General features: G+C 38.3%; 1 protein-coding gene across 38 annotated transcripts in view; it reads right to left on the minus strand.

Annotated features, from left to right (window-relative positions):
- The window catches only part of FOXP1 (forkhead box P1), a 510,145-nt gene that overhangs the window by 289,237 nt on the left and 196,250 nt on the right, over nt 1-24,658 (minus strand). For 13 of the 38 annotated variants that reach the window (XM_043519263.1, XM_043519271.1, XM_043519289.1 and 10 more), the window contains one exon: nt 2,864-2,925. The gene's annotated coding sequence lies outside the window, so the exon portion shown is untranslated. Of the gene's footprint in view, nt 1-2,859; nt 2,926-10,257; nt 10,495-24,658 lie in introns of those variants that run through there. The other 25 variants (XM_043519262.1, XM_043519293.1, XM_043519288.1 and 22 more) reach the window with 5 other exon arrangements.

Raw genomic sequence — 24,658 nt, forward strand, 5'->3', positions numbered from 1 at the left:
CACCTCTGTGTCCAGGCTTCCAGGCAAGGAACAGGGTGGGCTGCATCGTTCGACATGAGCTGAGGCCCAACTTCCCAACAGGGGAGATGAGCTGCCCAGCACGGGTCTTAGCTCGCCCCCAGCCCTGTCCTTCCCCTTGCGGGGAGTAGGAGACCATCCTCCACCGGCTTTCAACTTCCTGGCAGGGGTCATGGATGGGGATCAGTGCTGGCTTGTCGACCCGTAGCACTACACACTGATGCAGTAGTGCTGGGTGCCGAGTCAGACCTTTGCTCTGGGACCAGAGTGAGCGCCAACTCCATCAGGGGCGCTCGGAGTCTGAACTCAAGCTCTTAGGCCTAGGTTTAAAAGACTTGCAAATTTGACACTTATCACTTATGTGCCCTTCACCAAGGCACCTGAGACTACTACTACTCAACTACTAACTATGTACACTAACTTTACAAGAACTTTAGTTCATACAAACGAAGCCTAAGCAATGCTAGTAAGAGCGGCAAATGGTCCATGCACCGTCACTGGCAGCAAGAAGGAACTGAGGGTGGGGGGAGTCAGCGGCACCCCTTATACCGCACCATGTGGGGGCCACTCCAGAGAACACCAGAGCCACTCCCCTACAGATACTGCTGAGGGAAAAACTTCCGGCACTGGTGCACGTGACAAGCACACACACCTAACAGACATGTGGAACAGACATGAGCAAGCACTCGAAGAAGTGGTAGATTCTATAAGATGTCTTCAAATCAAGTCTAGATTCTTTTCTGGAAGATGTGTAACAACAAGCTGTGCTTTAGTCAAAACACAAGTTACTGGGCTTATAAACTGGGGGAACTGGATTAAATGTAATGATCTGTGATATACAGAAGGTCAGACTAGATCATCTATTGGTCCCTTCTGGCCTTATACATTACGATTCTGACTCATCGAAGCTACTTAGCATTACATGATGCATGCAAGAGGACAAGCCCAAGCATGTGTTGTACCATGGCTACCGTAATACAAAGTATCTTTGCTTTTGCAGAGATGTAGGTCAGAAACTTCAGGTTAGTTTAAAACATTGCTTTGTACTGCAAATAGCATTCCTAAACTCACGTATATCACATAATATGATGTCCACATATTGCAGCATAAGCTCTTCTTTACAAGCATACATGAGGGGGTCTGATGTATCCCAGTGTGCAAAGTTTTTCGTTATGCATCAGGCCAATTTAAATCAAGCCAAAAGGAGAAACAAACCAGCTATATGCCTTGGATTGTGATCTTATCAGGGCAGGGTCTGTCCCTTCTTGAATGTCTGAAAGAGACATCCGAGGCACCCCTTAAGCAAACAATATCATCCACATTCCAAGGGAAGGCATACCGTGTTGCTGACATAAACCACAGGAACAGCCATAGATTGCAATATTTACTTGAACTCTATGAATTTCATCCTGCCTGAATAGATTTTTTTTTTTTTTTTTGGCAACAAAGAGCTAAAGAACACATTATCTATAAATCTATTTTAAGTTGAAACAGAAGAGAATGCGATGGGATTTTTTTCCTTAACATGTATTTTTTAAAAATAAATAAATAAAAATAGCTCTAATTCTTTGATATATTTAATCATTCTGTAAAATTCTAAATTTAAAATGAAATCATTTTATATTCAAAGAAGGTCAAGAGAACAGCACTGACATCACAGTGAACAGCAGCCACTGCTTAACGGTTACATCAGTGTTGCTTGTTGCTATGGTGCTTAACCGACTATTAATTTCTGAAAGAAGGTGATTATAAAGCAGCCATATGAACCTCAGTCAGATGACACCACTTCAATACCAAACACTGACATGCATTACTCCTGTCTTCTGCAAGTTAATTTTATGAATCATTCGCTACTTTTGTGATGTTAATATTCCTTTCTAACTTTAAACTTACAAAAGTCAACAAAAAGAAAGGCAAGGAGTTAAGGTAGAGGCAAAGGATTTTCATATTTTTTTTAAAAAAAGAATGCTTTCAGGGAGCTAATTTTTTTTGTTTTGTTTCAGATATGCCCCAAAAGACCAAAAAGCATGCATTTTAACTGTTACAAGGATAAGAAGTAGTAACCAGATTAAGAGCCAAATTCTGCTCTTACACTGCTGTGTTAGCCCAAATCAAAGCAGCCATAATGTCAATTTGACCATCCCTTGGGATTCACCTTATATAACAAAAAGAAAAGGAGTACTTGTGGCACCTTAGAGACTAACAAATTTATTTGAGCATAAGCTTTCGTGAGCTAGCTCACGAAAGCTTATGCTCAAATAAATTTGTTAGTCTCTAAGGTGCCACAAGTACTCCTTTTCTTTTTGCGAATACAGACTAACACGGCTGCTACTCTGAAACCTTATATAATGGAGTCTTCAGTTGGCTAGGAGACAGTAGCATCTCTGACACCACTCAGTGCAGGAGGAGTGGGGCATCTTTGAGAGAAAGGGTAGGACATGATCCCCAGCTGCAGGGAGAGTCAGTTGGATAATAGACAGCCAACATAAATTAGAGAAGACCTCAGTCTAAATGAGAGCAGACAAGATTGGTGGCCAAATGGCCCCAGAGGCAGATGGGTGAGAGCCAAAAGGGCACCTTTGTGCTTCTTTCCCTAAATTTCAACAGAGGGTCTAACTCATTGGTTTAGTTGGGAGATGAACACGGTTTAAGTTAGGGCAGAATATGGTTAGAAAAGTTTGTTAGAGCCCAATCCTACAGTCCTTACTCACACAAGCATTCCCATTTAAATCCAGGGGCTACTTCTGCAAGTAAGGAATATGCATGGGTTTTGCAGGATTGGGCCCATATATAGGCAGGTCAGTCTATACAAACTAAGTGCAAAATGATATTTGCATTTACCTACTTTAGTTGCTTCTGCAAAGCAATCTTCAGTTCTAGCCACCCAAAAAGGTCACTCTTCTTACCCTGGAGACAAAGAGGATACCACAATGTCATTGGCAGATCAGTGCTAGGGACAACATCTGAAGCATTTTCATTGTTACCACATTAGCAAGTACAAACATAAATAAAACAACAAATGAATTCAATTGTGTTTAATGGTGAATGACTTTCAGAGAGTTAATAAAAACAATCAAGTCACAGAACTGCTGCTTATCAGTACCAGCCAGCGTGAGGCTCTTTGGTTCAACAAGAACAATGTGGTGTTTTGGGGGGAAAAAAAGGGGAGGAGAGGAAAAAAATCCCTGAAGATGAGACACCTTTGTTCTCTACCATAAACTTTCTTAATCTTGATGTCTATCAATTTAGTTTCACTTTGAATAATATATGACTCACGTCCTTTGTTTCAGAACCCAGACTTGTTTGAATAGGTCTCTGCTTAGCTAGAGAGAGAGAGAGAGAGTGTGTGTGTGTGTGTGTAACCCCTGTAATTCTATTTATGTTCTCTCTCTCTTCCCCCCACCCCCTTTCCAAGGGATACAGTCCTGGAGGAGATGCATCTTTCATGCTTAATTCAGAAAGTAGTTTACTGGTATTTGGGGTATTCAGTCCTCTTTTTACACCAAGTGCACAGGGTTAATAAGAAAAATGCATGTCAGTAAAAAACAGAGTAGAAAGGAAGAACAGCAAGTGTGTTACAACCTATATCGCTGCATCTTGTGTACTCTCTCTTATGCAAAACACTATGTAATCCTTTAAGAAACATGACAATCTGCCACTTTCTGTTCACGTAATTGGGATCAACATATGGTACAAGAGAAAAGAAAAACATTTGTTTATTAATTTAGATCAAGTTACTAACAGTGTTTAGAATTAATTCCATGTCAATTGACCAAAAGCGTTAATAGAATAAAACTATAACATAATTTCACTGAAATGTTGATCTTCTAAACAGTGTGCAGAAGTACACGTAATATCTAATGTTAATTCATTAGAGGCAGACAAATATGCAAGCATTTGCTGATATAGACAATGTAACATGAAACAGAAACTCAATGAAATTTTGGTGTGTGAAATAATAAGGCTGCATAAAACTTTGTTTCACAAAATTCCCATGATAAAGGTGGGGTCTTTTGGGAGTGTTTGTGAAATTGATCAACTGACAGAGTATGCCATTTCCAGGATCTGGTGCAGCTTTTTGCCATCCATTTCACTCAGGGGTGGGGAAGCCTTTCAGAAGGAAATTCATTTATTTACCATTTATTCTGTAAACACAGACAATTTTCACAATTACATGTCACCTTTACACCTCTGCAAAATGACATTTTTAGCAAGACAAAAATGGTTAAAATCAAGATAAAAATGGAAAGTACTGTATTCTGATTTTCTGCTCATTTGCAAAAATTAGATGTTTTTTAAAACACCTCTAATGAGAAGTTTTACATAGTTCTCATAATAAAATATTGGAGACTAAGGTCCAAGACCTATAAGTGCTGGCTTCAGTGGGATTACTTGGGTAAGTAAAGATTTGCTTGATTGAGGCCTGAAAAGACAGGCACAATATTAACAGCACAAAAGGCAGGTCTCACCTTCACTACACTATGTAAAACATCAAAACCTTGCAAGTAAAATACATGAACTCTCTGACATACTATTTACTGTTAGAGCCACAGCAATAAAGGGTTTTTACTCCACTTTGCTGGAAATATGATCTTGATCAGGTCCTTTAAATCTATTTTCTTGTTTATCGGTTCTGTTGTATCTATTTTCTGGATGTTTCAAGCAAATTTGTGGTACTGCACTTTGCAACACAGAATCGATTGGCAGGGTACAAGTAGACCATTTTAAAACTGAATTGTAAAACAAACTAACAAAATATCTGAAAATGACTACTTCAAATAAAGTTGTCTCTTGGTAATGTCTCAAACCGCACATAACATTTGCCTATTTTTCTAAACACCTGTGAAGCATATTCAGTACACATGCTACAAAAAAACCCAAACAACCCCAAACTAGTGTTTGCTCAAGGGAGACAAGCATGGTTTAGCAACTTGAACACAGGGCTGGAATCAAAGATGATTATTTCAGTTCTATTAGGGAATCACCCACTGACTGGGTATGTGATCTTGGGTTTAGGTCAACATTTTCCAAAAAAACACAAGTCTGAGCTGCCTGAGAACCCCAAAACTTTGACATGTAAATGAAGGCCCCATCCTGCAAACATTTATAGATGTGAGTAACTTTATGTATGCAGGTAGTCTCATTGACTTTAATCACAGGTTTCAGAGTAGCAGCCGTGTTAGTCTGTATTCGCAAAAAGAAAAGGAGTACTTGTGGCACCTTAGAGACTAACAAATTTGTTAGTCTCTAAGGTGCCACAAGTACTCCTTTTCTTTTTATTGACTTTAATGGCACTGCAGACATGAGTAAAGTTACTAACAAGTGTAAGTATTTGCAGGATTGGGATTTTAGTAGACATGATTGAAATGTTTGGCCTTAACCACTCTGCGTCTCAAGTTTATCCAATGGTGAGGTGGGGATAATGCAGGAAATGCCTGTCTTTGCAATGTACTTGGAGATCTTTGGCTAAAAGACATTTGTACTGTAATTTGTTAAAGCAGGACTGTTTGCAGGAGCAGACTGCATTTTTTTTTTTTTAAATGACAGTGCTGGCAATGATTCTAAATGGATTAAGAGCCTGATCCAATGCATACTGACGTCAGTGGAAAGCCTTTCATTGATTTCAGTGGGACTTGGATCAGGTCCTGACTAGTCACACTGGCCCTGAGTCTGCTCACACAGAAGACACAATAAGCTTTGCCATTGAGCTCACAGTAGGATTGCGCCCTACTAGCTTGATCCTGCAACCTTTACTCCCGCGGGTAGTTTTTTTCAGGGGGACTAATCGTATCCGAAAGAGCGAGTTGTATGAGTGCTGTAGGATGGGGCCCTAATTGTGAGTGATGATTGTAAAGCTATATTCAATCAATAATATAAATCAGACAATGAAATCGAGGGGCCTGGGGAGGAAGATTATACTAATTAAACAGTAGTATTGTATAGTACGGGAGCATGTGTGGCATTGTACAGAAGCCAAAGTGTGATGAACACAGGCCCACCTCCCACACACACTGGCTCCCTTGAGTAACTTTACAATGGTGAGTAGTTTCTCAATGAGACTTCCCCACTTGCAGAATGTTGCTCACGGGCATAAGTGTTTGCAGGATTGGGGCCAACATCCCTGCCTTGAAGAGCCTACAAGGGATAAATATGATTAGAAACCAAAACCTCTGGGGGAAAAACTCCATTTCAATACCTAGAAAGTAGACTCTATTTGTTTTTGTTTTTTTTTTAAAGACAGTTTCAGAAATTTGATTTAGTATTTATTGATGGATTGATTTTTGTTAGTGACAACTTTAGTTTCACAACTGAATATATTAACTGAACATTTCTGTTTTAATTGTTTACTGCAAGGCTTCCTAGAAGCCCTGAAATACAAAAACCTCAGAACCACAATTAGAATTTTTTATTATTTTTTTAAATTGTGAGATCCAATAATGGAATAACAGACTATTTTTTCCTTCAAATATAACCAAGTTATAGTTAAGTCTAGACAACCAGGCTGACATTTGCCTTCATTATCTTTGTGATTTTATTTTGTTTTGGAGTGTGTGGGGGAGCTTGGTTTGAAAAAAATGTAAGGGCTGCAAAGAAGCCAAAAATGAATTAATGTACTTTTATCTGCTATTTTGTTTATAATTCAATTTTCTTTTTAATTTAGAGAATCTGATGTGCATAATGATTCTACTAAACAATGACTAGTAGAGAGGTGCTCATAGGCCTTCATCAGAACCAGAGTTGAAGTTTGAGAACCTAAAAAATTTTAAAAACTGAGTAACTTAAAGACTACCATATAGAAGTGCTTCCACAATAGTTATCAGGATGATGATTTTTTTTATTGTACGATATATATTGACTGTCATGAGATAGTGTAGGAGCCATATTCTGACCCAGGTGTCATTATTACCTATTTGGAAAGTTTTCAGAGTAGCAGCTGTGTTAGTCTGTATTCGCAAAAAGAAAAGGAGGACTTGTGGCACCTTAGAGACTAAAATTTATTTGAGCATAAGCTTTATCATCATAAGATGATGGCTCATCTTAAGTGATCACTCTCCTTACAGTGTGTATGATAAAACCCACTGTTTCATGTTCTCTGTGTGTGTATATATCAATCTCCCCTCTGTATTTTCCACCAAATGCATCCGATGAAGTGAGCTGTAGCTCACGAAAGCTTATGCTCAAATAAATGTGTTAGTCTCTAAGGTGCCACAAGTCCTCCTTTTCTATTTGGAAAGTGAAATGTAGGTGGAAATCCAAAAGTGTAAGGCAGGGTGTGTTTATTTCACCTGGCCTTTGAAGAAGGGTAGATGGATTGTGCCCCAGGCAAAGGTATAGTGTTTGTATTTGCTGATGTGCTGCTGTTTGGTGGAAGAAGTGAGCTGCTCGTATTGCACTTTGATTTTTAATATTTTGCTATCTGCTCAAAGCCCACATACGGGCACTTTTTATTTATTCTAAGTTGAAATAAAATAAATATCATGAAGATAAAGCTAAGCCCTGAAAATCTCCTCCATTTAAAATATTATTATTAAATTTCATTTCTATCACAATGCTGGAAAAGAAACACTCAGTTTTGGCCAACATCCCTAATCGCAGTTGGTTTTTTTTTAAACTATCATATATAGTACAAGTACAGCTAACAGGCAAGTTAAGTACACATTGCTTACAGTACAAAATTTGAACTATGGTCATAAGTCTAGCATCTTTCACTGATAGACTGGTTATTTGACTTATATAAATTACTTAGCATAAAAGAGAGCTACCAGCCCTTGTTGGATTCTTCTGACTTAAAGACCATACCATGTTCCCAGAAAGTATCAAACCTGTCAAATGTCCAATCAAATGATAAGAGAACCTCTTACAGAATGTTAAGAGCAAAATAATCAAATCTTACAGTGCATTTTAGTCTTGCAATGTCTTCACGGTTTCTTAAAATGACTTTCCCATACATTAGTTAATGCCAATCTTAACCATTTTGAGGCTGTGTTATAATTCTCATCTTGAAACTTGACCTCACATATAATTGAAGTAGTAATATGAAAGATTCCTCCCCAACCACTGTGGATCAGCCACTGAATCTGTAGGTCTTACAGTGTTACTCTGGCACCATTTAAAGACGAAAAAAAGTGTTACTTTCAGTACCTACAACTGTGAAGTCTACCTTTCAAAACTACACATTTAGGGAATTCTGAACACACTTCCACAACCCACTAGTGCGTAGTGCACTCCTTTTGTGACTTGTGTGCTATTGATTATTTTATTTATTCATTTTTGGTTTAACAGAAACTAACCTTCCAGTTTTCTTGGCTTCAAACATAATATACATATCCCCATTTTAGAAATGCTCCACTGCATGATATTTTACTCTTCGCAGTGCCCATTCTTTTGAACCGTCTGTGCTAGCGTCTTTCAGATTCTTGTGAACTTACATTTTGAATCTCTTTTCATGCGAGACAGATAGCACTAGTCTAAACTATTCTCTCTCTCTCTCTCTCTCTCTCTCTCTCTCTCTCTGTCTCTCATACAAAAAAGTCTTCAGCCTGCCAAAAAACCAGCAATGCAGAAGCCTGCCCATCTTTACAAGGAAAAATAAGCTACTCTCTCTTACCTTATAACAAAGTGATATCCTTGGTCATGGTCATGTGAAAATATTTTTGAGGTATCCTTTAACAGCTTTTAAATATTGAAGCCTAAAAACAATATTTGCGGTTTTACCTTTGAAGCTTTAACAAAAGCTTTGTTTTAGCATTTATCTTAGTGTGCAATAAGAGTTAATAATCAAATCCATCCCAACCCCCACAAATGTTAAACAAAAAGATAAAAGAAATGCAAATAGCTATTGTCATGGAAAGTTAAAGTACCTGTCTGTATTTTTAAGTGAAAACTATTATCTCTATCAATCAAAATTTAAGAATACAATAGAGCTAATCACACAAGGTGCTTTGACTGAGGTACTTTTCCTCATAAAAAGTTTTGTATTTTTTTAAACCAGAGTATAAAAGTAATATACTTACAATTAGATATGGTATTTGTAATTTTTGTAATTATTGAAAACCCTCACCAGTCTTATTGTTAACAAATGCTTATGAGTCTGTAGGCTGATTTGCACCCAAGAAGACCAAAGTCCCTACATATTTTAAATAAGATTGATGAAATTTTATTCAGATGCTCACACTTTCCAACATGTGGTGGAACAGCACACTCTTCTGTTTGAGAGGAGTTACTCAAATGAAGGAAATAGTTAATTGGTAACCAGAACTGCTACTGGCCTTGATACACATTTTCCACATTTTTCCAAATACTCTATGTATTACAACACTATGCTTTGAAGATGTGCCCTTTGTCATTTTTTTCTGTGTTTTTGGTATAAATTCTCTCTCATTTGACTCTGAAGAGGAAGCTGACATTCTATTACTATTAAAGCATGCACTGTATATACAGTAGAATGTACTGTACAAGCACATTGCAATGATTTTCTAGAAAGTCATTTTTAAAAGTAATTTGTTCAGACTGAATCAGAAACTGAGCTGCAGAGTTAATAAGTAAGAGAGCAAGTGACAGTAATTACATCTATATTAAAAGAGCTGGAGATTAAAATGCCTATAGTAAACAGTTAACCTAGGATGCCATTCTGCAAACTCTGCTCTCATGGAGGGATGTCTCCCACACTGAGCAGCAATAGGACTGTCATTTTTCCCCCGCAATATCAGGTTCCCTACTCTATAGTCCTGGTACTCTGCATCATGGCTAACATCTCTAGTGTGCTATTAATATCAATGAAGAGACTATTCAATTTCCACAAAGAAAAACCTTCCTATTACAGCACAGACATTCTGGTGAGGACTCTTGCTTGGGAGACAATAAAGACAAGAGTTTCTTGCTGCTTTTACAGTTCTGTGTTGCACATTGTTTGAAAGCTTTCGGCAAACAATGGAAGCATTATCTTCAGGATAGTTACAAAACAGGATTCGTTAGTACAAAGAATAAAGCTGAACTCATTTCCCCTGCTGCTCCCCCCCCCCCAAAAAGAACCTGTCTATTGCAATACAGTATTTAGCTCTATGTTCAAAGGTATACTCCAGAAGCACCTGTATTCTTGATATAATTCACTGCAACAAACTACCTCAGCTGACCAGGACTGCTTTAAGGAGGACTGGACAATAAATAATATCAAGCATTTTGTGCATTTATAAAGGGGAAGAGAAACAAAAGTAACATTTTAATGAAGTACAAACTTACCCATTAATGAGGAGGAGCAAGGCTTTGAGCTGTACAATAATTCCCAACCAACTGCAGAAAGTTATGAGTTTGAAAACACGAAAGCACTTTAACTATCCAGGCTTTCTGTGCTTCAATGCTGGCTGCAGTGTAAGGAAGCAGGACTGAAGGTATGTGGTCTAAACACAACAAAAGCCACTGCCTTACTCTAGATTAAATATGCAGGAAGAGGCCCCTTTGCATAAACACAAACACTCGGCAAATGAGTAACTGGCTCAAATCAGACGCCTGCTGTGCATTCTACCTGTCCTGATCTCTGACAAGCTACACAGCCTGTTTAAGGGGATAGTAGCTAAAAAAGCACACAGTGAAAGTCTGTGCTCACACAATACTAAATAATAACAGCAATAATCAAGATGAATCATATTAATTTCTAATCTGGGAACTGTTCTGGCAAAATAAAATAAAATAAAATAAAATAAATAAATAAATCATTTGTCAGCCCCACATTGGCTTTACCACATATCCCACCAAACCAGTAACAGACCAAAACACCACCTGAAAATTCATTTTCACTCCCAATAAAAATTCATTAGAATTCCAGTCCATTTTTTTCCTAAAAGGGGACTTAACAGGGAACAGTCACTGTTGAGTTATAATATAAAATCTGAATTTCTACGATTTGTGCTGTCCCTCTATTTTCTTTTTTGTACATACAAAGACATTTCACATACAAAGTATAGTTTTAATTACTGTAAGTTTAATACACTCCTATTTACTGGTTATGTGGGGGAAAGGAAGAAATTTCTGAAGATTTTTTTAAAAATGTCATTTCTAAAATAGTCCTCATAAAAGTATCTCAAAAATATATTTACTTCCAAAAACAACTACAATTACTAAAGACCATGTTTCCCACCAAACACCCCTAAGCATTTATTATTGCAATTAAATATATGTAATATAATGCCACAATGTATTCTCATTTCCAGAGAAAATAAACATGTTCTAGTCGCATTCATTCTTTCACCCCAAGAATAGAATCAGAAAGCAAAAATTTTAAGCAATTGTAATTCACTAGTGTCCCTTCTTAATTTAAGGAGTCAAATCACATTGACCTTTTATTGTAAGTCCTAGCTACATGTTGGCTTTAGTAATTTAATTATTTTTTAATAACTTGCAGTATTAAATGATTGCTACTGAAACATAAATAAGATTATACTCCCCTGCCTTCTTTTCTAATGCTACAGCCTACCGTGTGATATGTACTGTACACTACTGCCCTATGTTCCATACCTAAATTTCATTCTGAAAGATCACTTACACACACACACAAAAAAAGAGGATTTGGGCTTAAAAAGAAGCACCATATATTCGCTTGGATTCCAAAGCATGCAGCACGGCTGATTTGGTAGGATATTGGATTCCACTAACGATTCTAGTGAGGAACAAGCACTTTTCATTTGACTAACCTATTTTATTACCCTTCCTTGCACTCCTGTAGCATGAGGGGAGGAGGGAAGAGACAGTTTTTACTGTCCCTTGCATAAATTCACGATCAGAGCAAAAAGAAAAATAAAATTGCTATCATGAGCCAGTAAAGTCTAACAGGATAAAAAATCCTCCATGAAGGGATCCCACAAGAAATTTTAGAACCCCTATATTGTTCACTATTATTGCATTGAAATGACCTTCCAAATAAGGTGTTAGATAATACGGTTCACATAGACGATAGTGATCTAACCTTGATGCAAATAAACCATAGAACAAAATTTAATCAGTATATCACTGTGTAAAAGCCTTTGTCCATCCCAATGGAGCTTCTAATGACTGTTTTGGCAGTTCTGGCTGGTAGTTATGCCTCCCTGCTCATATATATCTCATACTGGTTGAGCAGGCTAATGGAACTGCTGTTAGTGGAATCCAATATTAATGCTCTGTATCGTGCAAAACTAGATGCAACTGAATATATTATACAATTATAGGTAGTATCTAATTTCATAAGTATTAGATATTGGACTCTAAATTAATAATTTTAATAAGGAAAGTGAAATAAATACCACATTTCAGGTAAGGTGTCTATGCATTCTGGATCTGCCAGTCTTCCTGCTGTAAGATTGCTCTATACTGAAGCAAACAGAAAAGACATAGGACTCTGACAAAAATATGTAGACAAGCTTTAGATGCTGAGTGACACATACTGATGCCCAGAGTCAAAGATGTCATCTTCATGCAAGCTTCACTAACTATAAGCTTGAGAGAAAATGAAGCCACAAAAAAAAAAAGTGTGTGGGGTGGAGAGAATGGAGTAAGACCTCCAGAAAATAAACAGGGTGTACAGTTTCAAAGGCTACAGACACAGACATTTCATTGTTCAAGCCAATTATCAGTGGAAAATAATAACAACAGATGGATTCAGAGTCACTGACTTTTCATATACACTTCATCTCTGCACAACAGATGATGAAATGCGAGAGCTATCTCAAAAAGGCAAAACATCTTTCAGTAAAAGAACTCTATACTCCAGATGGGGACCTTCTAAGGCAGCTGATTATCTTCTTATAATGTTGTAAGATAGACTTACTAAAACATTTCAAGAACTGATCAGATAGGATGAGTACAATGGCATCATTATTAGAAGTAGTCACTTCAGACTTGTGACTAAAAACAGACAGAAATTTCAATACGGTTAGAATTGTATGTTTCTTGTTTTCACATCGAGTACTCTTGGTTCCAAATAAAGGGCCCAATCCCATAGTTTCCAGGCTGGGAAGGAATTCAATGGGACTTCTGCCTGAGTAGAACAGTGCAGGATTGGGCTCACTAGGATTGGGAGTCAGTTTTATTTTTTGCTGTACACCATCTCCTAAAAAACACGGGTACTACTCACATGGATACGGTGGACTTCTACCAGTGTGCTCCTCACTCACAGAAAAGAAGAGATTAAGCATATTTACAATTATTTTGAGAGTTTCCAATGTAACTGTTAAACATATAGGGACCTGATTCTTTGCCTACATACCTACAGTGAAGTAAATCAAGAATAAACCCAATCAAGTCAATGGAGTTGCACTGGCATAATACTGGTGTGATAGAAGCATCAGGCCTCTACATTGTAAATCTTACTTAAGAAAACTCTTAAAACAACTCATCTTTTATGGGAAATAAAGCATAATTTGCTTTCAAAGGGAAATAACAAATATATGTAAATTTTGGTGGTTCCGGTGATAAGCAGTTCCAACAAATGTTACAAACATCCAGTTAAGAACCACCTACCTATCATAACCATCTCCCACTCAACCTGAATACCACAAAGTAAGTGTTTTTGGTAACATGAATCAGGTACACCACAATTTCAAAACCTAAAATAAGTAATGGAAACATTAGCTCATTAATCTTTAAGACAACATTTCTTTATTGCAAGAACACTACATAACAATACATTAAAAAAATTATATTGCCATTTTTGCAGTTCATTCTCCAAAACCCACAAGGAAAATTTAAAAAAATGACACTTCTTAAAAGCAATATTCCAAAGGCGACTGGTGCGGAACACACACACAGAACCTGCCCTGATTGCTAACTTATTGCTGAAGTCAAAAACTACTTTTAAGCACAATTCTGTTGACTCAACAAACTTAAAGGAGGGAAAGGAAGTGAAAAAGCACAATATTCCCACATCTTTGCAATGCACTTCAAAAGTAAATTCAGAGGGGAACACACAAGCACAGAGAAAATTTTGCCCAAGGCAAAATTCTGCAACTGCTTTAAGAAGCAAACAAGTACACAAAAGATGTGTAATACAACCATCTGTCTCTGCTCATGCTATATCAATAATCCCCAAAGTTTATCCCCACCTCCTTAACTAGCCCACACTGATGCCACAAAACCAAATGGCATCACTTATGCTTCCTGCCCATCACATTTTAAAATGGTATTTAAATATGCCTGGAGTACATTTTTGCATTTAATCAATTTCCTAAAGAAAAAAATATTTTAGCATCTCACATTATTAGTTCTGCTTTTTCTACTTATTGGGAGCTGCAAAACCACCAAGAAAGTCCTTGTGGTAGAGGCACTCTCATATCAACACACTGTGTCAGGTATCTGGATAACGTACTGGTCAAAATTTCAATCTCACTGCTTCTCTAGTTTTGTGTCTCAGAGTGAAAATCGGGATAGTGAAGAAGGTTGTGCCCAACAAAATCACTTGCTCAAGAAATATGGGTATGTTGGATCTGATTTTGGATTGTCTCTCCAAATGGGATGTGAGAGAAGAAATGTGGGGAAAGGAAACTAAATATTATTCACATTTTTCCATCTAGGATTTCAAATATTTCCACCAATTATTTTAAACGGCCCACAATCGAGAATCAGCTTGCTGTAAGCCATTGCAAAATTTCATATTTACCTGTAGGAGTGTGAGGCGAGAAGATTGGAACATCACAGTACAAGTTTTTTTCCTCCTGATGGGTGGGCAAAGGCACATCTTACATTACTTACTAGATAGGATGGATCCCAGAAGGCAGCACTTGAGCATGTGCACAGCACTGGGTAAAATTATCCTCTCATGACAGCAATAGTAAAAAATGGGTTAAAAAAATGTATAGCACCACAAGCTCAAAGGAGTATTCCTCTCTGATTGTGCTCTCCCTATGTTATGCTTATTATCCTGTCCCGCACATCTGATACAGTCCACTAACATGCTGCATTCTTTCACCAATGACATTCATATCATGTATTACGAAGCCTCCTCTTACACAACTTGCCACAACACAGGAAAAGGTTGTATGTTCTCGCAAACATGGCCCCCTCGCAACACACAGTCGCTCACACACTCCCATTTGCCAGCCTCCTCTGTCCATCCTCACAAAGCACTGATCTTTCTGCGCACACCACAACATGTCCAGCTAAAATCCACTTCAGTAAAAGAATTGTTTTAGCCTGGCTGGTGTGGTTTCAACTGTATATTCAGTATCTCCTGAATCTACCAGGGAAGAGGGATAAGCAGCATGCAAAAGTTTGATAGCTGGAACAAGTGCTTTGGTGCCCGAACAAGCCCTATCATGAATACAAGCAACAGCCATCTCTCTTAAACAGGACCCCTGAGAGGCTTCTAGCACCCCCACTGAGGAGCGTGGGAGATTACGTCATTCAGCAATTTACAAGAGGTATTCAGTGTCTCTCAGGCTTAGGTCTACTAAAAAGAGGACATGGATGGAGGTAGAATCAGTACACAATGCATTTCAGAGGCATGGTTGCTGCACGGCATCATTTATGCTGTTTAAGCAGGCACCCCTTATCCGAAGGTAGGTTTTGGGCCCTACGTGTTTAACTGAAAGAACAGTTCGCTTTTGTTTGGGGTTTATTGTGTTCTTTAGGGAAAAATCACCAATGTAACCATAATGATTCATACTGTGAAAGCTTGACATAAAAATGGTACCAAAAACAATACTTCAAAGATATTTACAGAACACCAGTCACCGCAGTATTGAGGTGCTGACTCAAAGCTCTTATTTTTAATTGACTATCTTTCTATAATGACATATCCAAGTCAAAATTCTGTTGTCTGTTGAAAATGCTGCTCTAAACCAAATAAAATGTGCTTTCTGAGGGGAAAAAAACAACTACCACCACCACCGCCAAGAATACACCACTTCTCTGCTTCCTGACAGTCCTGACTCAGGCAAAATGCCGTATGGAGCTTATGCAACAGAGGAACATTTGACCCTCTAGCAATAGACTTCCTATCCATAGTTTTCAATTTTCAGAGAGTGACTATTGACTGAAATAAGCTTAGCACAGCTCTGAAAGACTCAGCCAGAGGGAGGCTCCCTCTAAATTAATCTAGTAGAGCTGATGCCCATAGACCACAAGTCGTCTCTGGTTTGAGTAACAAGTGTGGTTATCTGCAGGACACACACAGCGAATCCAGCCACCGGACGGGGGACTGCACTAATTGCTTAAGTCTGCTCTAGTGTCTGGCCATCAATTGGCCGACACAAACACATGGCTGCCTACCAGGCCTAGGTTAGCACAGCTGGAGCCAGATGACTAACTATTAAAGATTCTTCCAGTGGCAGCATCTGGCTCCTTGGCATGCTCCATGTACAGTTGAGCTGGTTGTTTCAGAGGCGTCTCTCTAGCCCTGTCTTGCAAAGCAGTTAGGCTGCTGTGGAGCTGCACGGACTGTTTTGTCCTCCTTTTAAAGGTGAAGCAAAAAGCTTTTCACCTGCCAAGACAGAGGTTTTGGTTTCTGATTTCATGTGCAACTGTTGATGACACCACTGACATCTAACGCAGAACAAGAAATCCAGCTGCTTAGGTATAAGAGCAGTCATTGTTCAGTGGAGGAGAAACACAAACCATAAGCACTCATGACCTTGGTACAGAGGCAAATGGGATTATTTTCTTTGGAAATAAATATATTTATATTGGTTAAGTCTGTACCTATATTCAGGCTATCAATCTGGGATCATGAACACTTAATTTTTTTAAAAATCCTTTTCAGTTTGATTTTAATACGAGATGTCTCTGACCTGACTGTACAACTTCTTTGTAAGAATTAATAACAGTCTTCCACAAACCTAGGGCTGGGTGAATGGCTCAGTGAACTAATCCACACCTGGTCTATGTAAAAACGGGCTCATATTTTCCAAACAGAAATAAACCCCCTTTATATGAACCAGGTTTGGATCCAACTGCTAAACCATTCCCACATTCTACACAGGCTTTTGCTATGATTAAGGAAAGAGGTAGTGCTTAATGGGCGCACATGGATGTCTGCAGACACAACAGCTCCTTCCTGAGGGCTAGTCACGTCTGACGAACAATTCTAAAACAATTAAACTCTGTGGGGCAATTCTATCCTAAATGATACTTGCTGCAAATGCAGAATAACTGCCATTTTACGTACAGCACTGTGTATTAGAGAAGAATATGGCCTGGTCTCTTTTCTCTTCCCAAGAAAATCTAAGCCTGTAACACAAAATGACTGAGAACTACATGCTGCCCATGCCAAAATACGATAATGTGTGCAAAGATTAATTTACAGGAATACAAAGTCTAACTAAAACATCATAATACCTTGAAATAACGCTTTAAGTTCAATTCCTGCGCATTTTTCGAAACCACCGAAACATAATGAAGTTTTACTTTAAACACAGCATTTATAACTCATGTCAGGCTCTTCAAGTAACTTGGACCACAAGCTTGGAAAATGTACATTCTTGTACATTTGCACAGCTTACAAACTGAGCAGCATATACTGCCTTCCATCCACAGACTGAACTCCCATTGGCACAGACAAAGGTTCTGTGCATGGATCAAAGTCAATACCTGTGCCTAAGAATATTACATTTTTTTAAAATAAATTGGCAAAAAATTAGAACTCAATGGCTAATTTATTTTTGTTGCCTTCACGGCACTTTTTCTACCTTCTCCCACTTATTTCACAAGTGCTCCACTAGAAATCTTTGCGGCAAGGATTATGTCATACTGTCACAAGATCAGGTGTGAAGTATGGTATGAATAAATATATATCCACAACCACATTTAATTTTCAGTGGTTGGGCATCAAGGGACAAAGACGTTTTTATGCAGAAGTATTAACCAAGAGTTTAATTTTAAATGGTCTGGATTTAAAAAAGCAGTAACTACATATAGTATGGGCATAAAAGCAAAGAAATCTCCCTTCTCCCCTCCCCCACTTTCGGAAAAAGCAACTCGGAGTATTAAAAATTATTGCTCTTTATATTAAAAATACAGGGTGCTTGAGTATTTCTTCTTTTAAGCCACTGATACCATGCAGGATAATTGTACTTTATGCATTGGTAATAAAAACTCTTCACTGAAAATAAACATATTTTACAGTAATCAGGAACGAACTATTTTGGTATCTTTTCACGAGTAGCCATTTACTTTGGCACTGAATTGCAGCATGTAGGAAAGAATACAGTATATGTGCTAAGACAAGAAAAACTAGACTCTAGAATGAATATACAGTGAAAGACAAATTTAAAGCAGCCTTCTTGTGTTCCGACATAAGAATATAAAAATGACACGAGCAAGAAAAGATTAGTTTACATACTTTTCAATCACAGCTGCCGCTCAGAAACCACGATACCTTTAAAATGACATTCTAAGGAAACAGATACAGTGTGGCTGCAGCAATGGCTAGATATAGTTAACATGAAATTTAAAGGGGCACTTTTTATTTACATACTTCATACAGCCCTGAACTGTGGCACAATTACAACGACAAGATTTTTAACATGATTAATTTAGAAATAACCTACTCATAAAATAAGAGTGCACTGCAAAGGATTTTGCAGAGCAAATTTTTATCACCAGCCTTAGATGTAAAAACACAGTTTCAGGGACAGGGAAAGAGCAAGCCATATCTTCTTAGTTAATATTTAATTGGGTGCTAAAGATTCCTTATACAGGACCTCTGAACCATCACTGACAGCCCCACAGTGTGTCCCTATCAATGCAAAGGATGCAGGCCCTGTTTGTATAAACCAAAAGAGCATTAAATTTAATCAAACCATTCAATTAATAAATCACTTGAGTGGTCACTGCAGCCCAAGTCCTATGTAATTTCATAATTTTAAAAATATTTGCACTCTGCAACCACTGAGATTGGCTGCAAGGTTCCATAAGAGACACTTAACACTTGAGTTGGAGAACAAATTTATTTATTAAATGCAGAGCTAAGTGCAATAATACTGCACCACTCAAGCTGCCAAATCACTTAGAGCATCTTGGAGAAAAAGCAAATACACTTTCTCACGATTTAAATGTATATCCCTGCTATAGCTGGATCCTCAGGAAACCCACCTGATTTTCTGCATTTAATCTGTCACAGATTGCTGGTTGACCTAGCTATTCTGAAGGGCAACTGAAACAGGGGCTGAGGAGTCAAGATCACCAAGTCAAAGACACATATCCTTTGCCTTTTTGCAGTGCACTCAACTGATCTTCTTCCATTCTCTCCTTTGATCTGTGCCCCATTTCACTGCTCTTTCCTCGATGCCTCACTGTTCTTCCCTTTCCGAGACTCTCCAACTCTTTTTTCAATAAACCTCATTGCTCTCCTAACCCCAAGCCCACTCCGTTGGTCCAGTCCTCATGTCTGCACCTCTCTTCCCATCACACACTGTTCCCTCATCCCATTTCCCCCCAGCCCAGTCTTTGGACATCATGCTGGGCATGGCAGTGGCAAAGAGGCCCTTTTAAGTAGAGCAGGAGAGGGGAAAGGAGAACCCCAGAAGAGAGACATTTCATCAGGCCCAGGAGAGATCAACAATTTCCAGTGATAGCAATGGAAGTTCCTTAGCTCCAGTAAATAAAAGTCATAGGCAAACTGGTTTGCATCCATATTCCCTGATGTACGATTCAGCCTTCTAGTGAAAGTAAAATGATTACATTGGCAGGCCCCTGTATGTAAGAAAGACATGCTAGCACCATGAGTGAAAGAGAGGTTGGATTATTTATGAACCGAATAGTGGTCTTAAATGAAGAGATAAGACAAACCAACAGATTCCCTCACCCAGCCTTTGGGCCCGAATTGTGTGCACTAATATAGAGTTCACACTCATTCATGTATAATGCAACTTTAAGATTCTTGGAGACTTTTTGATACTAAAGTTGAGCCATATTTTCTACAAAAAAAACAACAACAACAAAAATCTGTATTTGCCCTGTCCTGGATTCAGGATAGTTCTTGGCGATAATTCTAATTTTTTCCAGTGCAAAGTAATACAGGGAAGTTTTCATTATAATATTCTTCCTCAAGCCAATGGATGCACCTCTACATTCACCGCCCTGACAAATAGTACAGCTCTTAAAAGTCTGTTTATATTAGTTTTATGGAACTATTCTACTGCTTAAATCAGGTCTCATTAAAATTGCCATCTACACGACTATGCCCTCTGGGAAATCTACATGCTAGAGCTACTCCAATTCCATGGGCAGTGCTCAAAGGGGACTGCATATTGCAAAACGGTTGGAGGAGGAGAAACAGGAGGACTTCAGGATAGTGAACAAGTTACTCCTCATTCCCCTGTGAACTCAAAGAGTACAGCTTTTGCTCATGTAGTGCAGAAGCACCCATGAAAAAATATGCTATGTTAAGACATTAGAAGGAAAAGTAGGTGTTCCTCCAAAGGCCAAATCTTGCTTCAAATGCCCATTTTATCATTGGAATGACAAGCTAATATGCAAACACTGCACCCGACCACCGTCACTAAGCACATGATCTGCACACTGGCCCTTCAGTTTAATTTTTAATAGTAAAAGTGCTTAAATCTTAGTATAAATTTATTAATGTTCAAATGAGTACAATTAAAAGCCATCATTTCATCTTTGTTTTCTTCTGTGTTAATGACCTGGAAGATCTCTGTCATTTGTATTAGCAAGGATTTCTGCTAATATATTCAAAAACTGTTGTTTTGGCAAAGAAGCAAAAATCTTTGATGATTAAATTTATAGTAAGGGGACTAATGAATAATATATTTTCTGATTTTTGTTCTGCTGTGATATATATAATGACATATAAAACGTTCATTTATTATCACCACATCTCCTAGGAAGCAGACATGCCAAATTTCCGTGTGTGCGCGTGTCCGTGTGCCCTCATCCCTCCCTCTCTCTGACTTATGGGGATTGTTTATTATACAGAATGTCCTCCAAAATAGATAATCCTAAAATCCCAATTTACAAAGACATTTTTTTAAAGCTAAATTCTTCAAAAATGGCTGTCCTCCTGCTGGCTAAAATGAAAACATTGACATTAAAATATCTAGAGGTATGGAGAGGTTTTCTGTTTTGTTTTTACAAGTTGCCAACTCTGACAAATTAACTTCTTACTGCATCTAAATCTAGCAATGTTTCTTATTGACAAAAGCACTTGTAATCACCTTTACACCAAGTTCACTCAAGGAAAGTATTTACTATAAAAGGCATTAACTTTTATGTAACATCTGTGATCTTTGGGTGGGGAAGGGAAACTCCACATAAATATATGTACACCAGATATCCGTCAGATTTTAACACTTACCCAGCCAAAGGTAGTAATGTTTTTTTTCTGGTGGTAGCAAGCTATACATCTTTCATTTTTCAAAAATCAACCAAAACCACCAAAATATTCTCTTCAGTGTTGGCCTACTTTCTTCAAATAATAAGAACCTCCCTTATGGTCTAAACTTTAATATGCAACAGAAGAATCTGGCAAACATTAGCCAAATAAGCCCTAGCCAGCGAACACAAAGTAGCGCGTTAGTCAGCTACTTTTAAGCACAATGGAAAAATTGATCTTCGTCCTCCAACCTACAAAAGCCTTATATTATTGTACACATTTTGGGGCACGTCTATGCAGAAGAAGGGATGTGCCTCTCTTCAGATCCTGTTCCCACTTCCCTGCTTTGCCAAAAACTCCAGTTTTGAGTGTCAAATTTTCTGTCAGTTTGAAAACTGATCTCCCCCAAACTCCTCAGTCTGCAGACTGTCCCCCTGCCAAAAGGCGGAGATGGTAAAAATAAGCCATTGCAACTGGATTTCTTTTCACCAGAACAACATACGTCATCACTCTAGATCACGCCATTTTTCTCAAGCCAAACAAAGGACCATGACACACCACCAAAGGCAAGTGACACCATCCTGAGGCTTGTAGAACTGATTAGTTCAGATGCAACCCAACTTGGAGCAGCATCAATGCAGTGCCTGTATGAAAAATGCTGAATCTAAAGTTTTAAATCCAGGACCCAAAAAAAAAAAAAAAAAGTGAGATGATCTGGAGAGGATGCGCGAATCGGAGAGCAGGAGTCAGCATGGACAAAGTCATGTGCTACATGGGAGTGAAGGACAAAGCACTTAAATTACAAAACCCAAACTTTAGAAAACCTATCTGGTGCTAACAATTTGCATATTCTGCATAAGGATGAGGAAGATTCTTAATCATCTACCTCGAAGAATGGATTCCAAAAGTCTTAGAGCTAAACTCAATGAATGATTCCATTAGTGGAAAGACCGTGTGAAATGGCATTGAGAAACAGCTAATGCCACAACGGGCAAACAATCATTCATAAATTCAATTTTTACACCTTAGAGACCAAAGGAACAAGAAATAAGGATAGCTGATGCTTTATGTCAGCATGTCATTTTTTCTCCTGATGTAGGTCCCACCACTCAGGAAAAAAAAAGAAGACAGCCTTTATCCCACCAATATAAGATTCCCAAGGGGAGAACACTGAACTCTCTCTCCCGTACCCATCACCAAACCAAAGATACATCTCTTTTTTGGGATGCGAGGCAGCAGAAAGGTTTACTAAGGTAAAATCAGTAAGAATAAGAAAGCTTGAAATGTCACACTGCAGCTAGCAAAGGCGCTTTGTAACGTCTATATCTGTCTGATACTGCCCATGTCTGTGCTTCCCAACTTTGACTGGCCCACTGTATCAAATCAAAGTGTTATTTTATTTAACCAGCCAGCCTCTGGTTCCCAACTTGTGATTCTGCTCTCCAGTTCTTCTGCTTCTAACCTCCCTGATATCTGACCAATCCAACTCTTGACTCTCGTCTTAGACCTAGTAGTTGGAGCCAGAATCTGCAGTCATATCTGTCCACGATCTGGCCATGACACTGTTTCCTGCCCCTTAACCAGGAGATGGAAGCATAGAGAGAGAGAAAGAAAAAAAAATCACCCAACCATGAGGCTTCCTTGCCCGCTGCCCAGATCAGAAGAAATTGAGAGGAAAACAGTTTATTTTCTTCCTTGCAGTTTGGCCCTTCTGCCACTCAAGCCTCTCTTGTAGGGAGCTAGCTTCTTCCCACCTCTGTAACTCCACTTAGTACAGGACAGTGACGGGTCAGAGATGGTAGCTCTGAGGGATGCATAAGGAGTGCCACTGATCAAAGAACTGTTGATGAGTTTCATTCTCCACACTTGTGCAGTGGAGAGAGCATACCTATAATTTGGGGTATGCACTAAGAGGATTTGGGAAAGGGGTCAGGCTGACAGTAAAATTGAGCGCTGCTAAGAAACCAAGCCCACCCCCTCAATTTCCTCACGCACACAATTCCAAGTCAGCCCAAGAAATGTTCTTGTGATACAGAGTAAGAAATAGAAGTAAGAATGAGGAGAACAGCATCTGCTCAATGGTACAAAAACCACATTTCCTTTTAAGAACGGTGCGAGTTCAACACCACACTCTAGCATGGACTCTACTAGCTGTAAGCAAGTGGCCTATAGGAAACAGTTGCCCATGCAGATCCCAATCAAGATTAGTATTATCCATTCCCGCAATTTAAAAATGTTTACCACCCTGAGTTTAGGAACACTAGCAAAGATTCTAAAGTTTCCCCAGCCTCTGCTAAAGACCAAGTAAGCTTTCAAGTGTAAGCCTCAGAAACCTCTGTTCTCCATAAACCTGCTCAGTGTATACCTGTGTTTGGATTTGATCCAAATATTCTGCATAGCTCTCTTTTACATTTTGTTCTCTCTCTCGAAAGCTTTGGCAACTGAAATCTATTATGATGTCAAAAGGTAGCTGACAACATAAAATGTATCCCGCTGAGTTGATGCTGCACACTGCTAAATTAACAACAACATAAGTATCATAAAAATTATAAGAACTGCAAATTAACCACTGATTTTTTTTTAGTTCACTGACATAAATAATAGTAAAGATCTGGATAACTTCCAAACATCTTTACAACTATTTAATTTGTCAAAATCTATCAAGTGTATTTCAACCACAAACCTGTCCTGTACAGCACATTCCCTTTCACATGCTTATTCTAGCATCGAAGGCAACAAAAATAAAGATTGTATAATTACTGTATACCAACTTTTCCATAGTGGAACATTCGTTTTCCACATTGCCTCCCCATTATTTTTTGTTGAAACTGACACAGCCAGCAATGCTTGAAGACAATTTTTACATTTTGTTTTTATTTTCCATTCTTCACAGTATTGCCTTGAAAGTTCAGGAGGGAACATTTCTTTGTTTGCCAATTTGACCATATTTCTACCCTCACAGTGTTGCATGTTTCTCATAAAGCTCCTATCAGCAAACTTCTTGTTTACTTTACTGTTTGTGCACCACAGCACCAGACTCTGCGACTATAGCTACTTCACAGTTGCTACAAGGAAGCAGGGTAGAAGTTGTGTGTGTGTCCCACAAAAATGGGATTATTGCTTTGTTTAGAGGGAGATGTATTTTATTTCATTTCTCCATGTAGTTGTTTTTAAAGAGATATTTACAATTTAGAGTACATTTCTTTTATTTGCCATTGTAACATTAATCAACTTTAAGTCTCAGTGTACTTGGCAGTGACTTTAATATACACAATGTTCAAAGTTATTACTGTAGACATTACAGGGTCTTATTCATAAATAATTCATTTTAACTACAGTGGAGTC

The sequence above is a fragment of the Dermochelys coriacea genome, chromosome 7 (genome assembly GCF_009764565.3).
Source record: "Dermochelys coriacea isolate rDerCor1 chromosome 7, rDerCor1.pri.v4, whole genome shotgun sequence".
Taxonomy (NCBI): Eukaryota; Metazoa; Chordata; order Testudines; family Dermochelyidae; genus Dermochelys; species Dermochelys coriacea.